The following is a 22,400-nucleotide window of genomic DNA, read 5'->3' as shown; positions in this document are numbered from 1 at the left end:
GTGATTGCAATCCACCTTGAGACTAGCATGGAAAATGTATAATAATCAAAAGCTTATTAATAAACAAGTTCTCTAGGCAAGAAAGTTTTATGCTTTATCACTATACATCTATAAGGGAAATGTCATAATAATGGCTCCTAATTTTAAGGTTTTAACCAACAAATGCAAAGCGGAGAGAAAGCTGCAGTACACTCAAGTAAATGTAGTAATGAGGAGGGTGTACTGCCCAAGTCTTTAGATCTGTCCTTCAAAGGAATACACATCCACACAATCTTCTTTTATATCCAAAAGTCTAGTAAAATGCAAAAAGCATTGTCAACATGCAAGACAGTAGGTCCCTCGACATGGTCTGTGTTTCGCCATGCGGCTGCGTCAGGAGGGATAGCACAAACTACAATAGAAGAAAAACATATCTTAGTGACAGAACATAAAAGGAGGTTACATCCAGTAACAAACTTAATGCAAAAAAAAAAAAACTAACCACAAAACATACCATAAGTATAAATCTTTCAGATTCCTATATCTTCCACAGAGCAGAAAACTCTGTACAGCAAATCATATATAAGTGTCAAATCAGCAAAGAAAGTCAAAAGGCACGCCAAAAGGAGTCATATGACAAAGACACATCTAATCAACAATGCATTTAGAGGAAAACACATCATGTGGTAGACATCCACCAACAATAGTACAACCAAACGGAAAGGGAAAATCATGAAGGAAGTCAAGTGACAATAGCCAGCCACTGGATAATTCAGTGGGACATCATCACTGTGGCTATTGTAAGATATGCACTTTTTCTTCATTTTCCGTGGTCACACATCCTGTCACCCGCAAAACGTATCCGCTGAAAATGCTTCAGACTACAAATCTATGGGGGTGGCTTGGGTTTTTCCTATGCCCATGCCCCTGTTTATAGGGAAGACTGTCTATAACCTTAAAACTGAAATCTCCGAACAATGCAGTTTTGTATTTAGCAGTCAAGGACAGAGGCAACTCTGGCTGAGCATTGGCTTGACTTCCACCACTATTTCAGACCTAAAATTTTTCACAATTGAGATACTGCAACATCACACTCAAGGCAGGAGACTTTTCTTAAAGCCTGATCCACTGGGTACGATTATGGATTTATACATTGCAGTTCTTATCCCTGGATGGTCTCAACTGGGAGATCAAGTGGCCTGCACTTTTCTGAGCATGGTTCATTTATTTTATATATAGTTTCTTTTTATCTATTTAAGTCCTATCCTCTCCTTTATCTCCCTCCCCCCCCCCCATTGGTTGGTTTAATTTATTACTACTCATTTTCAGGCTTGCTCCCCTCTGATTGGCTGGATGTAGCCTCCTTTATTGGATAAACACTGGAAAAATACCAATTCTTCTAATACTCTCATCCATCCCCTTGCCTGCCTTAGATCCTCCACTCTGCTTTTATGCATGGATAACTACACAAATGTAAGCATTCAACAGGAAAAAGGTACCCACAGTAGTACCTGTGCCATAAACAATGGTCTTTTCACATTCTCAAAGAACCCTTAATTAACTAGAAAATTAGCACCTACACTTACAGCGTATAAACACCTAAGATTAGAAGCCCTATTTATAACAGAGGCAGATCAACTTAGCTACCTGAAAAGCTAAGCAGCCCTCATTTAAAAACTGGAAATGGGGGCTGGCTTATGATTTAGTGGCAAATACTGCATAATGATGTGAAAGACCTTGAACTTTATAAAAAAAAAAAAAAAATTAACTTACTAATGTCATCCAGACCTAAGCTTTCTGGGCTGAAAGTTTGGGGTATCTTCATTGTATGAAGGGACCACATTCAGCCGCAAAGGCTGCACATAAGGGGGGAAATTGCTTTTGGAGCAGCTTAGAGTAAAAAAAAAAAAAGGTTCAATTCATACTGTAACATATGGGGGCGCAGAACACTTCGCTCAGCAGAAATGGCAAAGAGCTAATCCAATTGCCGACTTCCTTTGCCCTCCCAGCATTATGTAAAGCCTCCTACATGATCATGTTTCTTTTTGTTGTTGTTTTGCCTTGCAGTTTTCTCTTGCTCCTTTGCGCTTCCAGCTCAATCAGAACTAGCCTCTATTGGATATACTGCTATAAGTCATTTGCAACTACTTTGGTGGGGTGGGAGCGGGGGCTCCTAATCCAGTCATTCAAGTGAGAGTCTTCAGCCAGGGGCTCCAACTGGAACCAGTGTGCCTGCACCCTAAGTCTGGCCAGTCGTTGTCACCACCGTGTGATGGCTGAGGCTCCTTACCTTACAGGGGCTGCTGTGAACTCACATGCTAATGGAAGCCAACTAGACAAGATTTTTTTTTAATCACCATTTCAGCTGCAAGTGTCTTAATTGGTTTATCTTTTCAGATCCAATGAATATTACATCTGACAGGCGAGCACTGACATTCCGTTCTGCAAATTATATTTATTGCTGATTTTTCCTGGCCACAGCATGAAGGTCCTAGTTAAAGCTGCAAGCCCTTGCTTTCACTTGTAAAATACAAGGGCACAATTCATATCAGTTGAAGCAGCACAGATACCAAGCCTTACTGCTTTGTTTGGTCTCCTCTGAAAATGTGGATCATGGGGGGGGAGGGAAGACTACTTCCACCTTTAAATTGGCTTCTATACTACATAAAATTATGCACCTCAAATAGGTGGTGTGATTGTAGTTTCCTTCTATTCCTGCTTTTTTACCGTTTGATATAAAACTACTTTTCCCGAATGATTCTGGATTTCCTGCTGGGGTTACTGTTTGTCCTCTTCCCATCCCCTTCCTTCACACACACCCCTAGCTCCCTCCTCCACCTGTCTTTGTACTCCTAAGTTCTTATGTTCCAACTATGGCTAACATTCTATGTTTTAAAGCTCCTTTGTAACCTTAGCTGCTTGGTGTTAAAATCTTACCCTCGGCTCCTCCTTTCACAAAAACCAGCCGACTTTTATAACAAATCTGGCTATAACTAAACAGAAGCCCAGCCTTCTACCCTAACAAGTCCTCTCCATAACAAATTCTTTGGCTCCTCACGCAGCTGATTACAAAGAGGGAGCACGGACATTTGGGGTCAGTTACACATTTCCTTATTGTGCGAGACACTTTACACCCTTATTCCCGGATAGGTGGTCACAAAGAAGCTCTTGGATACTGAAGCACTTCCACCTACTGTAACACAATTTAAAAAAAAAACCCCACTCCGAAAGGATTCAAAATTAAAGGATTAACATCATGCCAAGACACTGTATCTGGAGTTTATATGGAAGGCTGCATCACACAGGATAACGTATGTAATTGCCTTTCAGAGCCGAAGGTGAAATATTTGCACGTCTGAGATCTTCAAAATAAATATATACATATACATACACAAAGAGCAGTAATCCATATTGTGAAAAAATATATATATATACACATACAGAAACGCTGATTCATCAAGAACCAAAGGCAATGGAAAGATTTCTCAAAATGGAGGAGCAGCAAGTTAGTGCTTTCTTTTTAGATCCACAAATATTGAACTGCCAGAGCAGCTAGGGAGTTTGACACAAAATCAAAACGATGCGCGTACCTAAGGTAACTTCACTGGTTCTCTCTTTCCACGGCACTGCAGCTTCCCACTCACTCAATAGCAACCGCATTTTCTCTGACAGATCTTTAAGCACCAATTCGATCATTTTTATTCTTGATGTTAAAAATATCAAGTCATGACACAGCAGTTTCGCGAGGGTGGATTTTCGGTATAACTGTACATTCCGAGGAGCCCCTGAGCAATAAAAGCATCGCTGCCCAAATCCTAGCTTAGTCCGCATTTTCAGACTTCTAGCATTCAGGTACCAAGTATATTCTTCATCATTACTACGACACATTGTGACCCTTTCTCAACCTAAAACATACATACATTTTAGAGGATCAGAAAAATACTCACTCTTTTTCTATTTATATATATAGAGAGAGAGAGAGAGAGAAAATCATTAAACACACATCTCTTACCTTCAGCCAGCAGTTAAGGCACAGTATGATCTCGTCAGATCGCACAGATCAATTAACTAAGCTACCATGCGGCGCTCGGTTGAAACAGCATGACTGGTTCATTATACAGCGCTCCAGACAAACTAAGAGGCTTTTTTTCTTCATGTATTTAAAGATACCGGAAGGAATGTATTGCATAAGGTACACGCCGTCCAATCAGGGTTGCTATTTATATTACTCAAGGAGACGGATGCCGCGGCGACACCGTGTGGCCACGCTGGGTACCTGCGTCTCTCGCCAGCTTCAGCGACAAACTAGCAAGGGCGAGTTCACGTGCCCGCCCGTCCGACCGGCTGCAAATTTGCCAGGGTGAGGGGATTCCAGCAGGAGCCCTCCAAAGAGACCAAGTCAAAGAGCAGGTTTGCCAAACTGAAGTGAGGAGGAGGAGGGTGGGGGCAAACCCCAATTTGTAATCATGCTAGTAAGTTACTTTTTATTGCAAAGGTGAGTAATCAAATCACATACTGATGAGATCATCTTTAACAAACCCCTCCCCCAAACTTCCCACGCTGCTTAGCCTCGTACCGCGGCTATCGATATTGCAAGACTGAGCAAATCTGTGCGAGAGAAACGGCTTCTTACTGTAGAGATCCCGGTCACAACATACTACACTGCAGCATCCTACCCCACAGAGACCGTACCTGTGAAACCCAGCTAGAACGCTAATCCACAACGTTCCTAAAGCCTCTAACTTATCCTTAAAAAAAAATAAAAATTACTATACTACTCAATAGGCACCAAGTGTAATATATTCTATATGATCCTCCTAAAAAGAAACTATACTTTCGTTTATGATCTTGGATTAAGCAATGAAATGTTCCAAGTGAACTGAAACAACGCAGCAGGCTTTTAACTGCTGTAAAGAGGAACAAACTGGAAAAGAGGGTGGGGAGAACTTTTTAAGTGCCAAAGACGCCTGAAGAACTCTAATGCATGGCGAGAAGGACGAGAGAGATTAAAGCTCTTCTAGCCATTTTATCAGGTCCTTGGGATGGCGAGAATGCATGAAAGGCACTCCTCCAGTGAAAGGATTAATCAGCCCTTCCTACTATTTTGCAATGAAGTTCTTCAAAGTGCGAGCTGCTTATTACTGGCAGCTGATAAAACGCCACTCGATTACTTGTGTGTATGTTTTCTCAGACGCCAGAAATGGTGATAATTATGTCAACTGTACTCTACAGATATGCACCAGGGGCCGATGCAATATCATGCGTGCAAAAAACATGCATCCAACCTGGACGCACTTTTTTTTGAACGTGCGCACATCCCCTCTCTGGGGCATTCAGTGCAATATTCAAATGAGCTGGTGTACTAAAAGGGACGCACAATGGATAAACTGCGCATCCCTAGCGCGTCCATGGCATTGAGTGCCCAGAAGTGGCTGTGCGCAGATAAGGAAAAAAAAAACCAAACATGATTTTCAGAGCATCCATTTTCCTAACCTGACCACTGTCAAGATTTTTTCTTCTTCTTTCAGGTTGCAGCTTTCTGTGGTATCGCTTAGTATCGCAACAGAAGAGATATTTTTTGCTTTTCTGAGCATAGCTTGGGGTGCCTCAAAATTTAATGCCAGCTCTGAGCTGGTGTTAGTTTTTGAGGATTAAAATGTGCACATCCTGTGCACTTTTTTTTTTTTTTTATACATCAGGGTACTGATAGCCTTATCAACATGGCTATTAGCAATGAGTGCTATTAGCTACGCACCAGTATGGTCACATTTCCCGATATTGCATTGGGCATATGTCTAGCGCATCCAACCACACATTTAGCAGTGCACTGAACTCAGCACCTGATATTGCAATGGCCCAATAAGGGTTTCTTTCCTATTTTGCATCCATAGGAAAAATGCTTAGAATATGTGATCCTGGATTCCTTATTAAAAAAACTGCAAATTGCTCTTCGATTCGGCTATCTGCCAATATTACAAGTAATCAGATGTTGATTAATAGTCAGATGCTGTTGAATTAGTGATATATATTACAACAGGCTCAAGACATGCTTGGAAATTGTAAAGCCCATAAAAATTTCAGCATTAAGCTTGTGCACTGGGCCCTTCAACTTGGCATTTAAAAAAAAAAAAAAAAAAAAAGGGCAGTTAATCTACATTTACAGCCAGACTCTATAGGATCAAGTTCTTAGTTATAAACCAAGATTTTGCTAAAGTAATGAGCCTCTCTAAAGTTAAGATGTCCTCAGAACCCAAGACTGGCCCTTCCACATTGCTAGCAGAAGGCAAAGTACATTTGTGTTTTCACACTGCTTTGGATTTGCTACTGACTCCAAAAACTGAGATTTACAGAGTTGCATTATTTTAATATAAGAAGCTGCCCTCAAATCTAAAGGAATGAGCTGAACCAGCCCAACAGCTCAATGGCAGTGCTTCATGCTTGCTATCTGGATTTGCTTCCCAATCTGGCTGGGGATCCTAAAAAGGCCCAGACAACAGAGGGGGAAGAAACCTTGCTGTTATGAGTAAAGGCTGGAAGCTCATAAGGAGAACAAAGAAATTGTTGGCACAATTAAAAAAAAAAAAAAAAAAAAAAAAGCAATTGTATTATAAAAAGGTACATTATAAAACATGTACGAACAGTAGTACACATTTAACTAAAATGTGTTACCAAAATCAATTTGTTCCATTTCTAGTTGCTCATGCTTTAAAGAGCACAGGTATCAACAAAAGTCGTGTGACATTTTGTAGAAAAGTATTTCAGGAATGAGATTAGGTCTTGGACTTATTGCAGCATCTGGAACTCAGCTTTTTGCTGGAATCCACAGCTCTAGATATATTCAATGGTGTGTAACATTTGAAAACATAACAGCACACGGAAATGCATTTCAACACAGCTCACTTCGGTCTGCTACCATGACAAAGCACTTTAAATAAACCCCTTAGCCAGCAGGCCAGCCATCAAAAGTAGTGCAAGAAAATAAGAGGATGCCGTACTGGGTCAGACTGAGGGTCCATCAAGTCCAGCATCCTGTTTCCAACAGAGGCCAATCCAGTTCACAAGTACCTGGCAAGCACCCAAATATTAAATAAAGCAGAGTTGCTTACCTGTAACAGGTGTTCTCTGAGGAAAGCAGAATGTTAATCCTCTCACACTGCTGACAATCAGATGGAGCCCAGTCCATAACTTTGATCTCAAAGATTCTAGAACTTTCCAACACGCCCTACTGAGCACGTTCAGCTGTAGTCACCACCCTGCCCTCTATGCAGAGTCCCTCTGCTCATATCACCACCAATACATGGAGAACCAATTCCCAGGGGAGGCAGGTGGGTTTCATGAGGACTAACATCCTGCTGTCCTTGGAAAAAACCTGTATAGGTAGGCAACTCTGCTTTCTCAGAAGACAAGCAGGATGGTAGTCCCCATACATGAGTGACTCTCAAGCTATAGGGTGTTGTAAAAAATTGCCATTCTGGGTCAGACCAAGTGTCCATCAAGCCCTGTATACTGTTTCCAAGAGAGGCCAAACTAGGCTACAAGTACCTGGCAAATACCCAAACACTAAGAAGATCCCATGCTACTGATGCCAGTAATAGCAGTTGGCTATTCCCCAAGTCAACTTGATTAATAGCAGTTAACGACTTCTCCTTCAGAAACTTAACCAAACCTCTTTCAAACCCAGCTACACTAACTTCCCTAATCACATCCTCTGGCTCTGGAATTTGTTGCCAGAGGATGTAGTTAGTGCAGTTAGTGTAGCTGGGTTCAAAAAAGGTTTGAATAAGTTCTTGGAGGAGAAGTCCATTAACTGCTATTAATCAAGTTGACTTGGGGAATTAGCCACTGCTATTAATTGCATCAGTAGCATGGGATCTTCTTGGTGTTTGGGTCCGAGCAGAACAAAGCAGGAAACTGCACAGTGCTGAAAGCACCACCTCTCTTCCTTTTGCGTTTGAGGCAGCCGACCCACAAAGGGGGCTAGGCAGGAAAAGAGTTGTGTTCTATAAGAGAAAACCATAGAAAAGATTGGGAGAAAGCCTCAATGCATAGCAGGGGTGCCTAAAGCAGAGTTGTGAAGCAAATGCCAGCAAGAAAAACTCTGCAACAGAGAAAACCTTGCAAGCAGGGTTTCAGATCAGTAAACCCAGATAACAGTAAGTCTAGAAACTCCTGGATACAGGGAAAAGTTTAGAGATGTAAACAAGAGAAGGACCTCTTGGACAAATACCACACAGTTTCCTTCGGTGTTACAAGAGAAGCAAAAAAAAAAACAACTGGGGCCCAAGAACTCTCCAGAAAGAAACTGTGGTCAACTGCCTTATGAAGGACAGAATGCATGTGCAGAAGTGTGCCCCACGTTTGTGCCCTAATCTTCACTGAGAAACTACCCCAAAGAGGAGACTCCTAGTATAACGGGGAGAACTAATCTGGAATGACTCTCTCGCAAAACAAACCTGCTGTGTGCCTTAGGACCACCTAAGGAGAGTGCTACTGCTAGACCAGCTCTCGGATCCCGCGAGGAACAGAGCGCGACTGCCAGTCAGAAGCAGCTACATGCCTTCTCCAGAAAATGGAGAACCAGGGACACCCATTGTAAGTGTTGACAACCAGGCGTCTTGGGGGGGGGGGGGGGGGGGGGGGGGGGGGCGCCATAAGGCTCACACTAGAAACCCAGTTGTATCTCCCCTTCCCGAAGGGACAGGAAAGCAACAGGAATCGGGGCCTCCTGATCCCAAAAGCCTTCCAACTCTCCAGGTGAGAGAGAAGTTCAGAAGCAACCAAATCTGCCACTTGCAGCCATCCTCTGATAGGGTAGGCCACCACGATAATCAATGGAGTGACCCCAGCAAAAAATGGTCCAGTGACTTCCACTGCTGTCCCCCCCGATCCTGGCCTACAAGGAGAGGCTCCAGTTCAGCAATAAACCTGCAAGGGAAGGAGCCCCAGGGGCTTCCCTACAAAGGGGATTGAAAGACATAGTCCTCTTCTGAGGAAGGAGAAGGCTCCCGATATACCCTCCCAATATCCACTCTCCCCTAAGGATTTGACCAAGAACTCAATCTTTGGTCAGTCCTGTGGCTGTAGTGCACAACCTGTTGTGCTCGCTATGAGGGAAACACACACCCATATAGTAGAGGGCAACTAGAAGTGTAAAAGCACACTGACTAGTACTCAGTACAGTGGTATCCCATCCTATGGCTGGTGGCACACCTACAAACCCACTCCTCATGTAGAATCCCATGGCACAGCAAGGACCAAGCATCACCTGCTAGAATCTGTGGCTGTGCACTGGTAAAAAGCAATCACAGAGCGACAGATGGCATCTTCTTCACCAGTGCTCCCTAGCACCTTATAGTGCAGAACAGACAAGCAGGCTGATACCTTGACACGACCATGACATTGCTGTGTCCTGCACCAACAGAGAATACCTCCTGCCGTACCCAACCGCTCATACTGTGCTCCACTGTCGCATTAACTCCCAATGAAATGAACAGGAACAGTTAGACTGACATCCCCAGTACCACTAGGGCTCCGATTATGGCATGGTGGTGTTCTATGGCGCCGCCTCTGTGGTACCCCCAAGTACCTGATAATGCTCCAAGAGGCTGAACATAGCCCTTGAAATCGCATTGGGAGTGGCTGCATGGAACGGCATCAGCAAAGTCCATTGCAACAGATAGTGCCCAAGGTGCTCTGCGGTAATATCCCGCATTTGATCGCATCCAGTGGTGCCCACAGGGCCCATATCGGTGTCATGATCACCAACGATGGATCACATCAATAGAATCAAATTATGCTACAGCCATGGCTTCGACGGTGCTTGGCCGTTTCTTGATCAGTTTAACAGTATATAGTGCCATCCCCGGTGCCCATGGACAGACAGCCTGGCGACACAGAAAGAAACTTCGATGCCAAAGGCATCAATGGAGCGGATGGTACCGAGAATGCATGGACGCCTGCAGGCAGAAGCTCTGCAGCCCCAACACACCTCATCGGTGCCCAAAGGAACAGATGACTGCCGGTGCTACCGACGGTTCCCCTTGGCTCATCTATACATCCTAGGATGTTAATGCTGCAAAAGCTCAATGGCATCTCTTGTCAGCAGCTATGGCTGACAATAGCCTCGACAGCAACCCCAGTGCTCATTAGCACCGATGGTGCACAAAGCCAGGTGGGGCCTCCGATGTCCCCCCTGATCCCAGTGGCATCCATGGTGCCCGACAGCCGTAGGCCAGGACTGAGACAAAACAAAAAAAAAAAAAAAAAAAAAGTCCCTCGGTGCCTCGTCTGGACACCGCAAAGGAACCTGTAGGGTACTGGACCACTGTGCCTGGATGCCTTGGCGCTCCAGGGTGCCTTGAGTGCTTCAGTAGCACGCAAGGGCTCTGAAGAGCCCCGGCATCCACGCACGCCCCTCGGTGGCACAGAAGGTGTCTAGGAAGAACATGGCGCTTGATGACAATACTGGTCCCAGACACTAACTCACTACATCAAGGCCCAATGTGCTCTGACTCCAGTGCATCAGGACTGTACAGTGCCTACAGATGACCCTTACACACCCTCGACAGCATCAAGGGTGACCTCTTTTCAATGGTAGTCCTGGTCACTGACACAGGCCTGACATCGATGTTTCAGATCATTGGTGCACTGGTCACAAATGTACACTGGCAACTGACACTGGGCATGGCACCAAAGGTGCAGCAGCAACTTGCTTGCTCAGGCTCCTGCTCACCCTCTCTCACAAGAGGACGCACTGCTATCACAGGGAAGCAGGAGGGGAGGCCACATCATCCAGGGCTCCTGCCCATAGAGACTAGATCCTTTGAATGTGGGGAAGATGAGCTCTCCCCCCACCACACACACACACAGAAACTGTGTGGTCCTCGATCACTTCACTGTCCAAACCTGCACTGATGCCGATCGATATGGAACTCCTGCCCGGGGAGGACTCAAGTGAGTCCCCAGGCTCAGCAGCATACGAGGATTACCCACAGATTCTGTCAGTCCTGCCAGCACCTGACAAAGATACAAAATCAGACAGAGCAAGGAGAGGACACAAATATTAAATAAATACTGCACCTGCAGTTTAGTAAGGGATAATAGTAGACTCTGCCAGGCTGCACAGCGACTAAGGCCCGCCATGTGGCAGGCTGACAGTGGAAAGAAGAGGAAAAAAGGATAAGAAAATAAAATAAAGTAAAGAAAAACAGCTGCAGCTCTAGAAAAAAAAAATCATACAAAAATTGAGGAGAGAGCAAAGCTGAGCACAGTGGGGGAAAAAAAAAAAGAAGGATTGCGGGACTGTGCCTAGGGGGTAGGGTGACAACTTTAGCTGCACATGCTCAGTAGGGCATGTTTGAAAGTTCTAGAATCTTTTGAGATCAAAGTTCCGGACCAGGCTCCATCCAATGATGTCACCCATGGGTGAGGACTAACATCCTGCTTGTCCTTGGAGAAATCCCATGCTACTAATGCCAGTAATAAGCAGTGGCTATTCCCCAAGTCAAACTTGATTAATAGCATTTTATAGTCTTCTCCTCTGGGAACCTTTTTCAAACCCAGCTACATTAAACGCCTTAACTATATCCCATGGCAATGAATTCCAGAGCTTACTTGTGCATTAAGTGAACAATTAAAAGAATTATTTCAAAATGTGCTACTTGCCAACATCATGGAGTGCCCCCTAATCCTTGTATTATTTGAAAGAGTAAACAACAGATTCACATCTGCTCATTCAAGACCTCTCATGATTTTAAACACTTCTATCATATCCCCCCTCAGCCGTCTCTTCTCCAAGCTGAACAGCCCTAACCTCTTCAGCCTTTCCTCATAGGGGAGCTGTTCCATCCCCTTTATCATTTTGGTTGACCTTCTCTGTACCTTCTCTATCGCAATTATATCTTTTTTGAGATGCAGCGACCAGAATTGTACACAGTACTCAAGGTGCGGTCTCACCATGGAGCGATACAGGGGCATTATGACATTTTCCGTTTTATTCACCATTCCCTTCCTAATAATCCTAACATTGTTTGCTTTTGACTACTGCAACACACGGAGCCGACAATTTCAATTTATTTTCCACTATGACGCTTTGGTCTTTTTCCTGGGTGGTAACTCCTACTATGAAACCTAACGTCATGGAATTACAGCATGGGTTTTTTCTATGTGCATCACCTTGCACTTGTCCACATTAAATTTCATCTGCCATTTGGATGCCCAATCTTCCAGTCTTGCAAGATCCTCCTGCAATTTATCACAATCCGCTTGTGATTTAACTACGCTGAATAGTTTTGCGTCATCTGCAAATCTGATTACCTCACTTGTACCCCTTTTCAGGTCATTTATAAATATATTGAAAAGCACCCGTCCAAGTACAGATCCCTGAGGCACTCCACTGTTTATCTTTTTTCACTGAGAAAACAGACCATTTAATCCTGCTCTATTTCCTGTTTTAACCAGTTTGTAATCCACAAAAGGACATTGCCTCCTATCCCATGACTTTTTTTTTTTTAAATTTTCTTAGAAGCCTCATGAGGAACTTTGTCAAATGCCTTCTGAAAATCCAAATACACTAGATCATGGTGGCCATCTCTGTTCCTCAAGAGCCACAAATAGGCCAGGTTGACAGGATATCCACAATGAATATGCCTGAGATAGATTTACATACAATAGAGACAGAGGATGCAAATCTATCAAATGCATTTTCATTGTGAATATCCTGAAAACTAGGTCTGTTTGTGGCTCTTGAGGACCAGGAGTTGGCCACCCCTGCATCTCATCTACTGTCTCACCTTTATCCACGTATTGATTAACCCCTTCACAAAAATGTAGCAGATTTGTGAGGCAAAACTTCCTTTGGGTAAATCCATAGAGTGTCCCATTCAACCATGTCTATTTGTACTGTAATTTTGTTCTTCAAAATAGTTTCCACAATTTTTCCCGGCACTAAAATCAGGCTCACCTCACTGGCCTATAGTTTCCCGGATATATCGGGGTTACATTGGCTACCCTCCTGTCTTCAGGTACAATGGACGATTTTAATGATAGGTTACAAATTACTAGTAATAGGTCTAAAATTTCATTTTTTTAGTTCTTTCCGAACCCTGTAAAAGGGCCCGGCCCAGACAGCTAAATAGTACCATCTAGTCTGGGGTGGAAACTGGAGTCTCTGCAGGCTACCGTACCTTTAACTGGCCCAATGTAAGAATTCCAGGAGGCTCTTCTCAAAAACCACTGTGACTACCAGAAGAACTCTGTCCTGCTTCCTGGATGCAAATGTAAGCATTTTTAAAATAAAGTCACAAGAGCAGAAAGATAAACATCCTCCAGAAACAGCACTTCCCAACGCTACCTCCTAACTCCGTAAAATTATACTAATTTGCCATGATGAATCTCTGCTTTACCGAAGGTGCTGTATTTAAATTAGATGACCTCAATCAGTCCAAAGAAGGGAGAAGTAAACATGTTTAACTGCAACCAAATAGGAAGATAACACTGCTGCTGAAAGAGACACTATTTGTAAAAAGTCAAGCATATCAAATGCGGCGTTCCACTAGAGTTAATGTAAACAAAAAAATGGCATGTCGCCAAGCCCCTATCTCATTCTAACCGAGCACAGGGAGGTAAAGGGCGTCCTGGTTCTTATCTCTGTGCTATCTGCTATGCCCACACGTTCTTACTGACAGAGACCAGAACGTGTGTGCAGCGCCTCCATGGAGGGACTTGCATATGGCATCAAAGCACAAGGATGGCCGACTCAGTCTTTTCCAGCCTCTGCAGAAAGCGCGGGCCCACCTCCACCGTCCTTCAGCGCCAGACAGAGGTCCGTGGACCCGTCTATTTTTAGCAGACACTTCCCACTTCAGTCCTCTTCTCCAGAGGCAGCAGTTTCTCTCCAGCAAGTCTATTTCAATTTCTTTTTAAAATGAAAACCGGAAGCTGTTAAATGCTTTGGAAATCTAGGACGGCTCTGCAGATGAGAAGCCCTTTATTATGAGAGAACAGCTGAAAATCTTAAAGGATACCAGCTCAGAGAGTTTTTAGGTAATCAAATTCGTTAAAAAAAAAAACCAAAACACAAAAAAAAACCCACACACTTTTCAACATATTGCACAAGACAGTAACTATGGAGAAAGTGAATTTACCATTGATGCTAGTGGGGATATTATGTCTCAGCAATATTTTTGTCCCTGTCTCTTTTCCCATTTCTCATTCTCCACCTTTCAAATTTCAACTGGTACAAGCTGAATTCCACATAATACATGTACAGCAAGTCCAAAAATCACCAAAATCAAATATGCAAAAACATTTAAAGTAACCCAAATGCTTTCCATGACAACTAAAAATAAAAATACAGCAACTTTGCAACAAATCACACTACCCAACAATGGGGTACTGGAATAAAAACCCAGAACCACCACCAACCCCCTTCCCCCTCCCGTACTGCATAGCTGTAGTCCTTCCTATTGCCAATCCTGACTAGGAATCTTGATTGTCACCCAGACTCCACAAGCTAGTGTATAATACTGAACTAGAACTAGCAAAGCCATAATGCCAGCTAAGATCTACCAGGCCCAAGAGTCCTCAAGCCTAATGATAAAGCCAAGCTAAAGCTAAAGCCTACCAAAGAAACAAACAAGTTTTTGGCGGAAGAGAGCATAATTCTTGATTGCTTTCCTTGGAACTGGAGGCAAATTTCAAAAATTGGGTACTGTTCCCATCACTAGACACAAATCATCAGGCCTCTGCTCAACAAGTCTCAAGTACCCAAAAGCTTCTCGATACCTCAATTAAAGTGGAGTCCAGTAACACAAACCTTTTACTTCTGATAGCATCTTTGAAACAAAGTAGGGACATCGGGTCTTTTATCCACATTTGCATTCCTTGTGATAGTTAAAATCTTCAAACATGAAATAATTTCAATTTGACTGCTGATTACACTCTTTAGGGTTTCAAAACCAGAGTCACCAAGGGCAACCATGATCTTGCATCTAGCGCCAGCAGAATATGGACAAAGCATGCTAGGAACTAACATGGGGACCGTGCACACACCAGTCCTTTAAAATCCCCATGGTGCATGCTGTTGGATGAATTCTGCTTTGGGGGCGGGGAGACGCCAAGAAGGTTGACGGAATGAAGATGGAGGGACTCAGAAGCACAAACAAAGCCAGGGGAAGATGGAGGATGGTGATTCCTCAAGAGAGGAAGAGATAAGGTTGAAAATCTTAGTCAGGAAGGTAGAGGGCTTACCTCCAACAGAGAGCCGGCGGGGGGGGGGGGGGGGGGGGGTGTGAGAAAAGCAAGCAAGATTTCAAGGAGAGAAGGGAGCAGGAGAGGGGGGGGGGGAAGGGAGGGACAAAATCAGAGACTGAGAGGGGAAAAACAACTGAGGCAGGGAAACTGAAGAGCAGGAAGACAGAAGAGGGCCAGCTCAGGGGCAGTGCTGTGCACTACCAAACAGAAGGTCCTTGGTGTGACTCCCAAAGTCCTGTGTTCTGCACCCTAGGTTAGCTGGGGCCAGAGATACTGCGGAGCCAGCATTACTAGCTCCTGGGGAGACGTCATTAAAGGGAACTCCTGGTATCTGTATTTAGATCCCATGAAGCAGAGTTCTGGAAGGAGCCCTGATGCAGGTTTCCTGGCCTCTAGACCTTACTAGAAAAGTGGGGGAGGAAGGGTCTACTAAAATACAGGAAAAAATCCCCGGGGAGTGGTGATCTCCCAGCACTGGTTCCATAAGAGATGGAAAAGAACAGGAGAAAGGAGGAACCACCTCTGACAAAGGTAGAAAAATATTTTTAATTCTTGTAACACTTTGCTATATAAAACTATTTTCTATAGTTTTCTATATATTTGCTATATTTGCTATATAAAACTATTATTGAAAAAAAAAAGAAAATATCCAAATCCTCAAAACAAGGGGAATCCAATTACCCAACCCACAGAAAACTTTCCAAGAAAATACACGCAGCAATGTGGTCCATCCCAGAAAGAAAAACCCAAACTAATTCCAGTGATTAAGATGGGACAGGCAGAAGGGATTAAGACATCTGACTGTACTAAGAAACCTTAGACACTGGCAGTATAGATTGCTCAAGCACTTTTACAACTTCCATCAAGTATCTTTCTAAATATCTTCCTGGAATAGGCTAATGGCTTTCTAGGAAAAATATAAATCTTAAATTCCAACTCTTACATTTGTTTTCAAGGTTCTCCATTCTTGCTGACAAAAAGGAATTCCCCTTATCCACAGTGTCCTGCACTAATTTTACAGTATCCAATTTGATGTCTAAGTTGGAAATCTGTTGAGTAGAACAAACTTTAAGCTTTCAAAGATTGAATCTGTTCTTCAAAATCAAGACTCTTCTCCAAAGCAGTTAGCTGAGATACTAAAACTTTCTCTACAGCTTCAAAAAGAAATTGGATAGGTCTCACCGGAATGAAACTCCTCTGAGCACCCTGCAACAAGGTAGAAGGAATGAGTGCAGCAGTTTTAGTTCTGTGGGAATTCTGTTCAACCGCGGAGCACAGAATTCCTGCAGAACTTCGTCCTACGCATTTGCGCAGAATTTGGCAGGGCCTGGCATACCACAAGTGGGCTGGCCTCCGCTCATGGCACAACCAGGACCTGATCCTCCTTCGCTGCAAGCAGGCCTGCCTCCGTTCGCGGGGGCCTGCTCCTTCTTTGCCACGAGTGGAGGCCATTCTACTCATGGCGAAGGAGCAGACCCCAGCGTGCCAGCCTCCGTGAGCGTGTAAGAGCCTATGTGTGAGAGCGAGAGAGAGCGCCTATGTATTTTGGGGTGGGGGGGGTAAGCAAGAGGGAACCAGTGTGCAGGGGTGTGTCAGAGACATAGGTTGCCTGTGTGAGAGTTTATGCATGAGAGAGAGAGAGAGAGAGAGACTGTATGAGGGGGGTGTGTATGTGCACTAGAGAGAGGGAGCCTGTGTGTGAGAGAGAGGAACAGAGGGAGACTGTGTGGGGGACAGTATTGAGAGAGGGGCCACACTCTGGGAGTGGAGATAGAGTGGAAAGGATTGAGTCTAGAGGAGGCAGGTGGAGGAGTTAGGGCCCTAGAGGGCAAAGTGAAAGGAGACTGGCCAGGGGAGAAGGGAGAGAGGGTGGAAGACACTCTTAGAGAACCTCTAGGGAAATTTTGCTCAAAATATTTTAAAAAATTCTGCATCTTTAAGTAATAACGTTTTTGTATTACATTAATTTACTTAAGATTGTCATATGTTGTGTTAATCTGACCAATATAAAGTATGCAGAATTACGTTTTTGTGCGGAGAATTTTACATTTTTTTGTGCATAATTGCCCCAGGAGTAGTTTGAACTTCGCCCACTCTAACCTCCTCTGTTGAGACTTGAATCAGTCAAGGACCCACAGCAACGGTCTGTTTAGTCAACACTGTCTCAATGCGTCCCTCCATGCTCCCTGACCTCGGAGAGGTCTCATCATCAGTGACTCACCCCGGCACAGCACAAACACATGATTAGCAGCAGGATCTGATGGGGGCATTCTGGCCACTGGGCTCAGCAACGCCGATAAGCCAGGGAGAGACGGGAGCTCTGCTTCCCCTCCTGAACTTCGACCCATACAGCATGGGCATCCATTGGCCCTGTAGACAGAGGGACCATCGGGACTGTAGGGAAAGCCCCAGACTTTGCCTTTCCCTTGTGTCCCATGTTAACAGAAATAAGTACTCAAAGGAAAAATGAATTGCTATAGAGCTGAGGAGCTCACCACGCTGTGTGCAGCATAGCAGCCCTTCCGTACAATTTATTTTTTTTTTTAAAAGAAATCTCTTTATTAAGAAAGAACACCTCATACAGCATAGAAGAAAATCCAACCATATCATTTTTCACATATCCACCTCCCACCCCGGACCCACCCCAATACCATATAAAGAAAGTTATCTAGAAGGCAATGCACCGATGTACAAACCGAAAACAAAATGAAAGCAGCATCAAAAGTCTGTAAACCAAAATTCACAAGTCCAGACCTGATGTAGCTGAAGAATCCCACACAGGATAGATGCACGTAATTTCTCCGAAAGCCTGCTGTGGAATGGGCTCCATATCAACTGAAAGTGAGAGGAACTTTTCTTTTAAAACAAGTAACTTATACGCCATGATGAAAAGGTCCAACATTTGTACATTCCACATTCCCAGAGTAGGAGGCGTAGATTCTAGCCAGTGACATGTTACACATCGTTTCGCAATTCAGCAAGATTTAATCAGAAATTGTAAAAAGGATCCCCAAAATTGCCCCAGAGGGCTGTGATTCAGTAGAGCAAAAGCCGGGGTTAAACAAACCGGTTTGTTGAGCATAATCCTTAAAATATGAGTCACTGTTTCCCAAAATCGCAGTAGCTTGACCCAAGACCATAAACAATGGAAGAAAGTTGCATCAGGAGTAGAGCATTTACTACTGGGAAGAAGAACAGAGACCCATATAGCAGGCTTGGATTGGCGACACAAGAGCTCTATGGACAAGGCAAAATTGAAATTCCCTCAAGTTTACATTTACCAGCATTTTAACATTTGCAGGACAGCACCCTTAAAATACTTTTCCTCCATCACCATTCCCAAATCCAACTGCCAAACTTGTGTAAAACCCCTTGCAATTTGGTAGTCTTGGTGTTAAGTGTAAAAGTCTACAGAGATTGGAGCGCAAACCTTTAGGGCACCTGCACCACCTCAACAGAGCTGCAAAGGCAAGTGATAAAAGAGGATGAGACATTTTGACTTGACTATTTGAGATATCTAAGCTGAAGGTATAGTAAGTAGTCAGAGGACCAAAAACCCAACTGATCCCTACATTGCTGGAAAGAGAGCAATTGAAGTGATTCAGTATGAAGAAAATATTTTAGCAACCATTCTTTACCCAACTGAATATGAGATCTATGTAGAGAAATAACTAATGTGGAAATAGCTATGACCCCGTCAGAGGCAGATATGTGGGGATAACTGGAGAGATTCATACATTCTCTCATCTTATGCCAACCCATTATGACAGGGCGAAGGAGCATAGAAGATTTCAAATGGGTAGGTAAATTCAGTAGCCCCATGTGGAGGATCTCTTTCAAGTTCCAAGGAGAAGCAATACCCTCATCTATTTGTAAATCAGTAGTTATTCAAATTAAGCAACCAATCTCCCACTATCCACAGGAACCCGCAAGAGAATAAAGCTTAAAATTAGGAACACCCATTCCGCCCTGTGACCGGGGAGCCATTCAAGTCTTAAAGGCTATCCTGGCCCTCTTCCCCTGCCAAAAGTATCACCCAAATAGACAATTAACCAATTTGTCTTTTGCCAAAATTGACATAAGCAACATTTGTAGGAGACAAAGCAGTGGTGGGGCCAATATTTTAACCAAAGCGATCCTGCCCCTGAAAAGAGAGGGTAAGAACCTCCAACTCTCCAATTTAGTCTAAAAATCCTAATCACAGGGACATAACAGTCTGCATACCATTTCTCGTGCACTGATGCATATCCAACCCCATATATCTTAATTGCTGTGAGGCCCATTTGAGCGGGAAATGAACCCATTTATCTTTTAAATGCCCCAAAACGTCCAATGCCTCAGTCTTATCCCGGTTCAACTTAAGTCGGATATCGCCTCATATTGGAGAAATCAATCCAACACAGCAGTCAGAGACTTCTTAGCCTCAGAAAGCACCAGAAGGATATCTGCAAAAAGTGTGGTAACTTGGACCTTAAATAACCTGTATACCTATTACATCAGGATTGCTTTTAATTTTGCATATGAAGGGCTCTACATATGCCTGTTTCTGTCATAATATAACAGGGGGGAATAAGGGGCAACCCTGTCTAGTCCCTCAATATAAATTAAACTGCTCAGATAGCTCCTCATTAATAATACGGGCCACAGGATTAGAGTACAAGGGACATACAAATTCCAGAATTCTACCATGAATCCAAACTTCTTAAAACACTTTTAAATAAATAGGACCATGCCTTTCTATCAAAGACCTTCTCGGCATCTGTCACGTTACCCACATGAAACCATGACAAAGCAGCATCTATCCAAATATTTATAGAAGAGTGCCTACCAAATACAAAACCCACCTGATCAGTGCTGATCAGCTTGGGAAGAATTTAGATTTTGATATCTAAATACTGAATGCCACTGAATGCCACTGCAAGAATACTTACCAATGCCAAAAAAAGGGACCATATCACCCCGATCCTCCAACATCTCCACTGGCTTCCCATCAAATATAGGATTCAGTTCAAGACCTGCATGATGATTCACAAGGCCCTTCACAACATCTCCCCACTCAACCTAACTTTCCAGCTTCAACTACACTCTTCTAACAAACCAACCAGAACGGCATACCAGAATAGAATGATCACACAACCTGCAAAATCTACCCTGAGAAAACGTGCTCTATCCACAGCGGGCCCGTCTCTCTGGAACTCACTACCACCAGACCTCCGTCTTGAACCATGCCACATTACTTTCAAGGCGAAACTCAAAACTTGGCTATTCCATCAAGCTTTCCCAGAGAGCTAAAAGCAATAAGAACAAACATCCAGCCTTGCAGCAATAATGTAATGTTCATCTTGCTTCAGTTACATGTACCAAGTTATTTCCTAAGTTTATTTCAGTTGTTTAAATTAGATTGTACTTTATTATAGTTTATTCGATATGTTCCATGTTCCATGTATGTTCCATGTAAACCGCCTTCCCGGCGATAGTTTTCTCTGTTAATTGTGAACCGGAGTGATATGTACTGTATACAGGAACTTCCGGTATATAAAAACCTAAAAATAAATAAAATAAATTTAGAAGAGATATCGGCCTATAAGAAGCACGGGATAGGAGATCTTTACTGGACTTTGGAAGCACTACAGAAACTGCTTCCCGCATTGATACAGGCATATGGCCTACCTCACTCATTTTCTCATAAAGAGCCCTTAGTGGTTCAAAAATCCCCTTCCCTAAGAGTTTATAAAAGCAGGCATCAAGCCCATTGGGACCAGGGGACTTTTGAGAGGGAAGAGCTGTTATGGCCTCAAAAGTTTCAACGTACTTAAAAGGAGCATTTAATCTTTCCAGATCCTTAGAATCTAGAGTCGGGAGTGAGATATGAAAAAAATCAGCCATCTTACCCATGTCAACATGATCTCCCTGGTAAAGATATCAGTAAAAATCTACAAAGACCTGAGAAATTTCTTTAGAAGGAGTAGATCCCCTGCCCTATTTTGCAGAACCCCTATAAATTTCGAGCCGTGTTGTTGAAGAACCACATTGGCCAACATTTAGCCTGTTTTGTTGGCAAAACAATAGAACTTGAACTGATTTATAAGCTCTCTACTAGTGCAACAAATCTTTCACAATTTTTTGTACTTCAATACGTCGCTGTTGTAGGAACGTTGAGGGTTGACGTTTAACACCCTTTTAACATTGCATTAATTGGGTTGATAATTGGAGAATTCTGGAATTTATCAGTTTCTGTTTAGCAGACACATAACTGATGATCTCCCCTCGAAAGACCACCTTTGCTGTTTCCCAGAAGAGCACAGGGGTCCGTTTTATGTTGCTCATTAGACTGAGCAAACACCTGCCATTTTTCCCTAAGGAACTCAGCAAAAGAGGGATCCAGCAGTAGCTCCGGTCACATACGCAACAGCTTTAGGACGTTAACACTGGATACCCAGTTTACTACACAAATCACTGGAGCGTGATCAGATATCACCAAATTTTCTATACTAGATTTAGACATTAATGAAAACAACCTGTCTGATACCAAAATATGTGTATGTGTAGCAGTGGAGTGTGCCATAGCATCATGAGTATAATCTCTCACATTGGGATTCAGTAGTTTCCAAATATCCACCACCCCTAAATGCTTACAGAGAAATGGTATCCCTTTCCAGGAAGACAGGATAGTGGAGGAGTTAGCTGGATAGCGATCAAGGCTGGGATCAACTACGCAATTGAAGTCAACCCCCCATAAAGATTGGAGCATTACCCAAATCCAATATTTTATGCACTAATGTAGAAAAGAAAGCATGATAAGAGTTGGGACCATAAACAGAGGTCAAAATAACCTCTTTACCCAATAGTATTCCAAGCATTATATAGTGACCCTTCAGATCTTTAAGTTCTCTGTGTACCTTAAAATCTATGTTTTTATACAAAAGAATCACAACCCCACAAATCTTAGAGAATCCAGAAACTGCAAAAACCTGTTCCCCCCTGTCATGTGCACTTCTTACAGGCAAATCACATCACCCTGCAGCCTAAACTCGCTAAATTCCATGTAATTACTCTAAGAACTCATAGTATTCGAAGAGTACTGGCATTGAAGGCCAAATTAAAACATTAGGGGCGCCACCTGTCCCACACCAAGCAGTGAAACCCCCAAAGCAAACATCTTAGATACT

At 43.3% G+C, this 22,400-nt stretch overlaps 1 protein-coding gene across 3 annotated transcripts in view; it reads right to left on the bottom strand.

Moving 5' to 3' along the window:
* Nucleotides 1–22,400, bottom strand: part of SLC23A2 (solute carrier family 23 member 2) — a 289,448-nt gene that overhangs the window by 168,323 nt on the left and 98,725 nt on the right. Inside the window, exon 1 of one of the 3 annotated variants that reach the window (XM_029604058.1) lies at nucleotides 3,992–4,425. The exons of the other annotated variants lie outside the window; for them this stretch is intronic. The gene's annotated coding sequence lies outside the window, so the exon portion shown is untranslated. Of the gene's footprint in view, nucleotides 1–3,991; nucleotides 4,426–22,400 lie in introns of those variants that run through there. 3 annotated transcript variants of the gene reach the window in all.

This window comes from Rhinatrema bivittatum, chromosome 5, assembly GCF_901001135.1.
Source record: "Rhinatrema bivittatum chromosome 5, aRhiBiv1.1, whole genome shotgun sequence".
In the NCBI taxonomy this organism is placed as follows: Eukaryota; Metazoa; Chordata; class Amphibia; order Gymnophiona; family Rhinatrematidae; genus Rhinatrema; species Rhinatrema bivittatum.
This window is presented reverse-complemented; position numbering and strand designations above follow the sequence as displayed.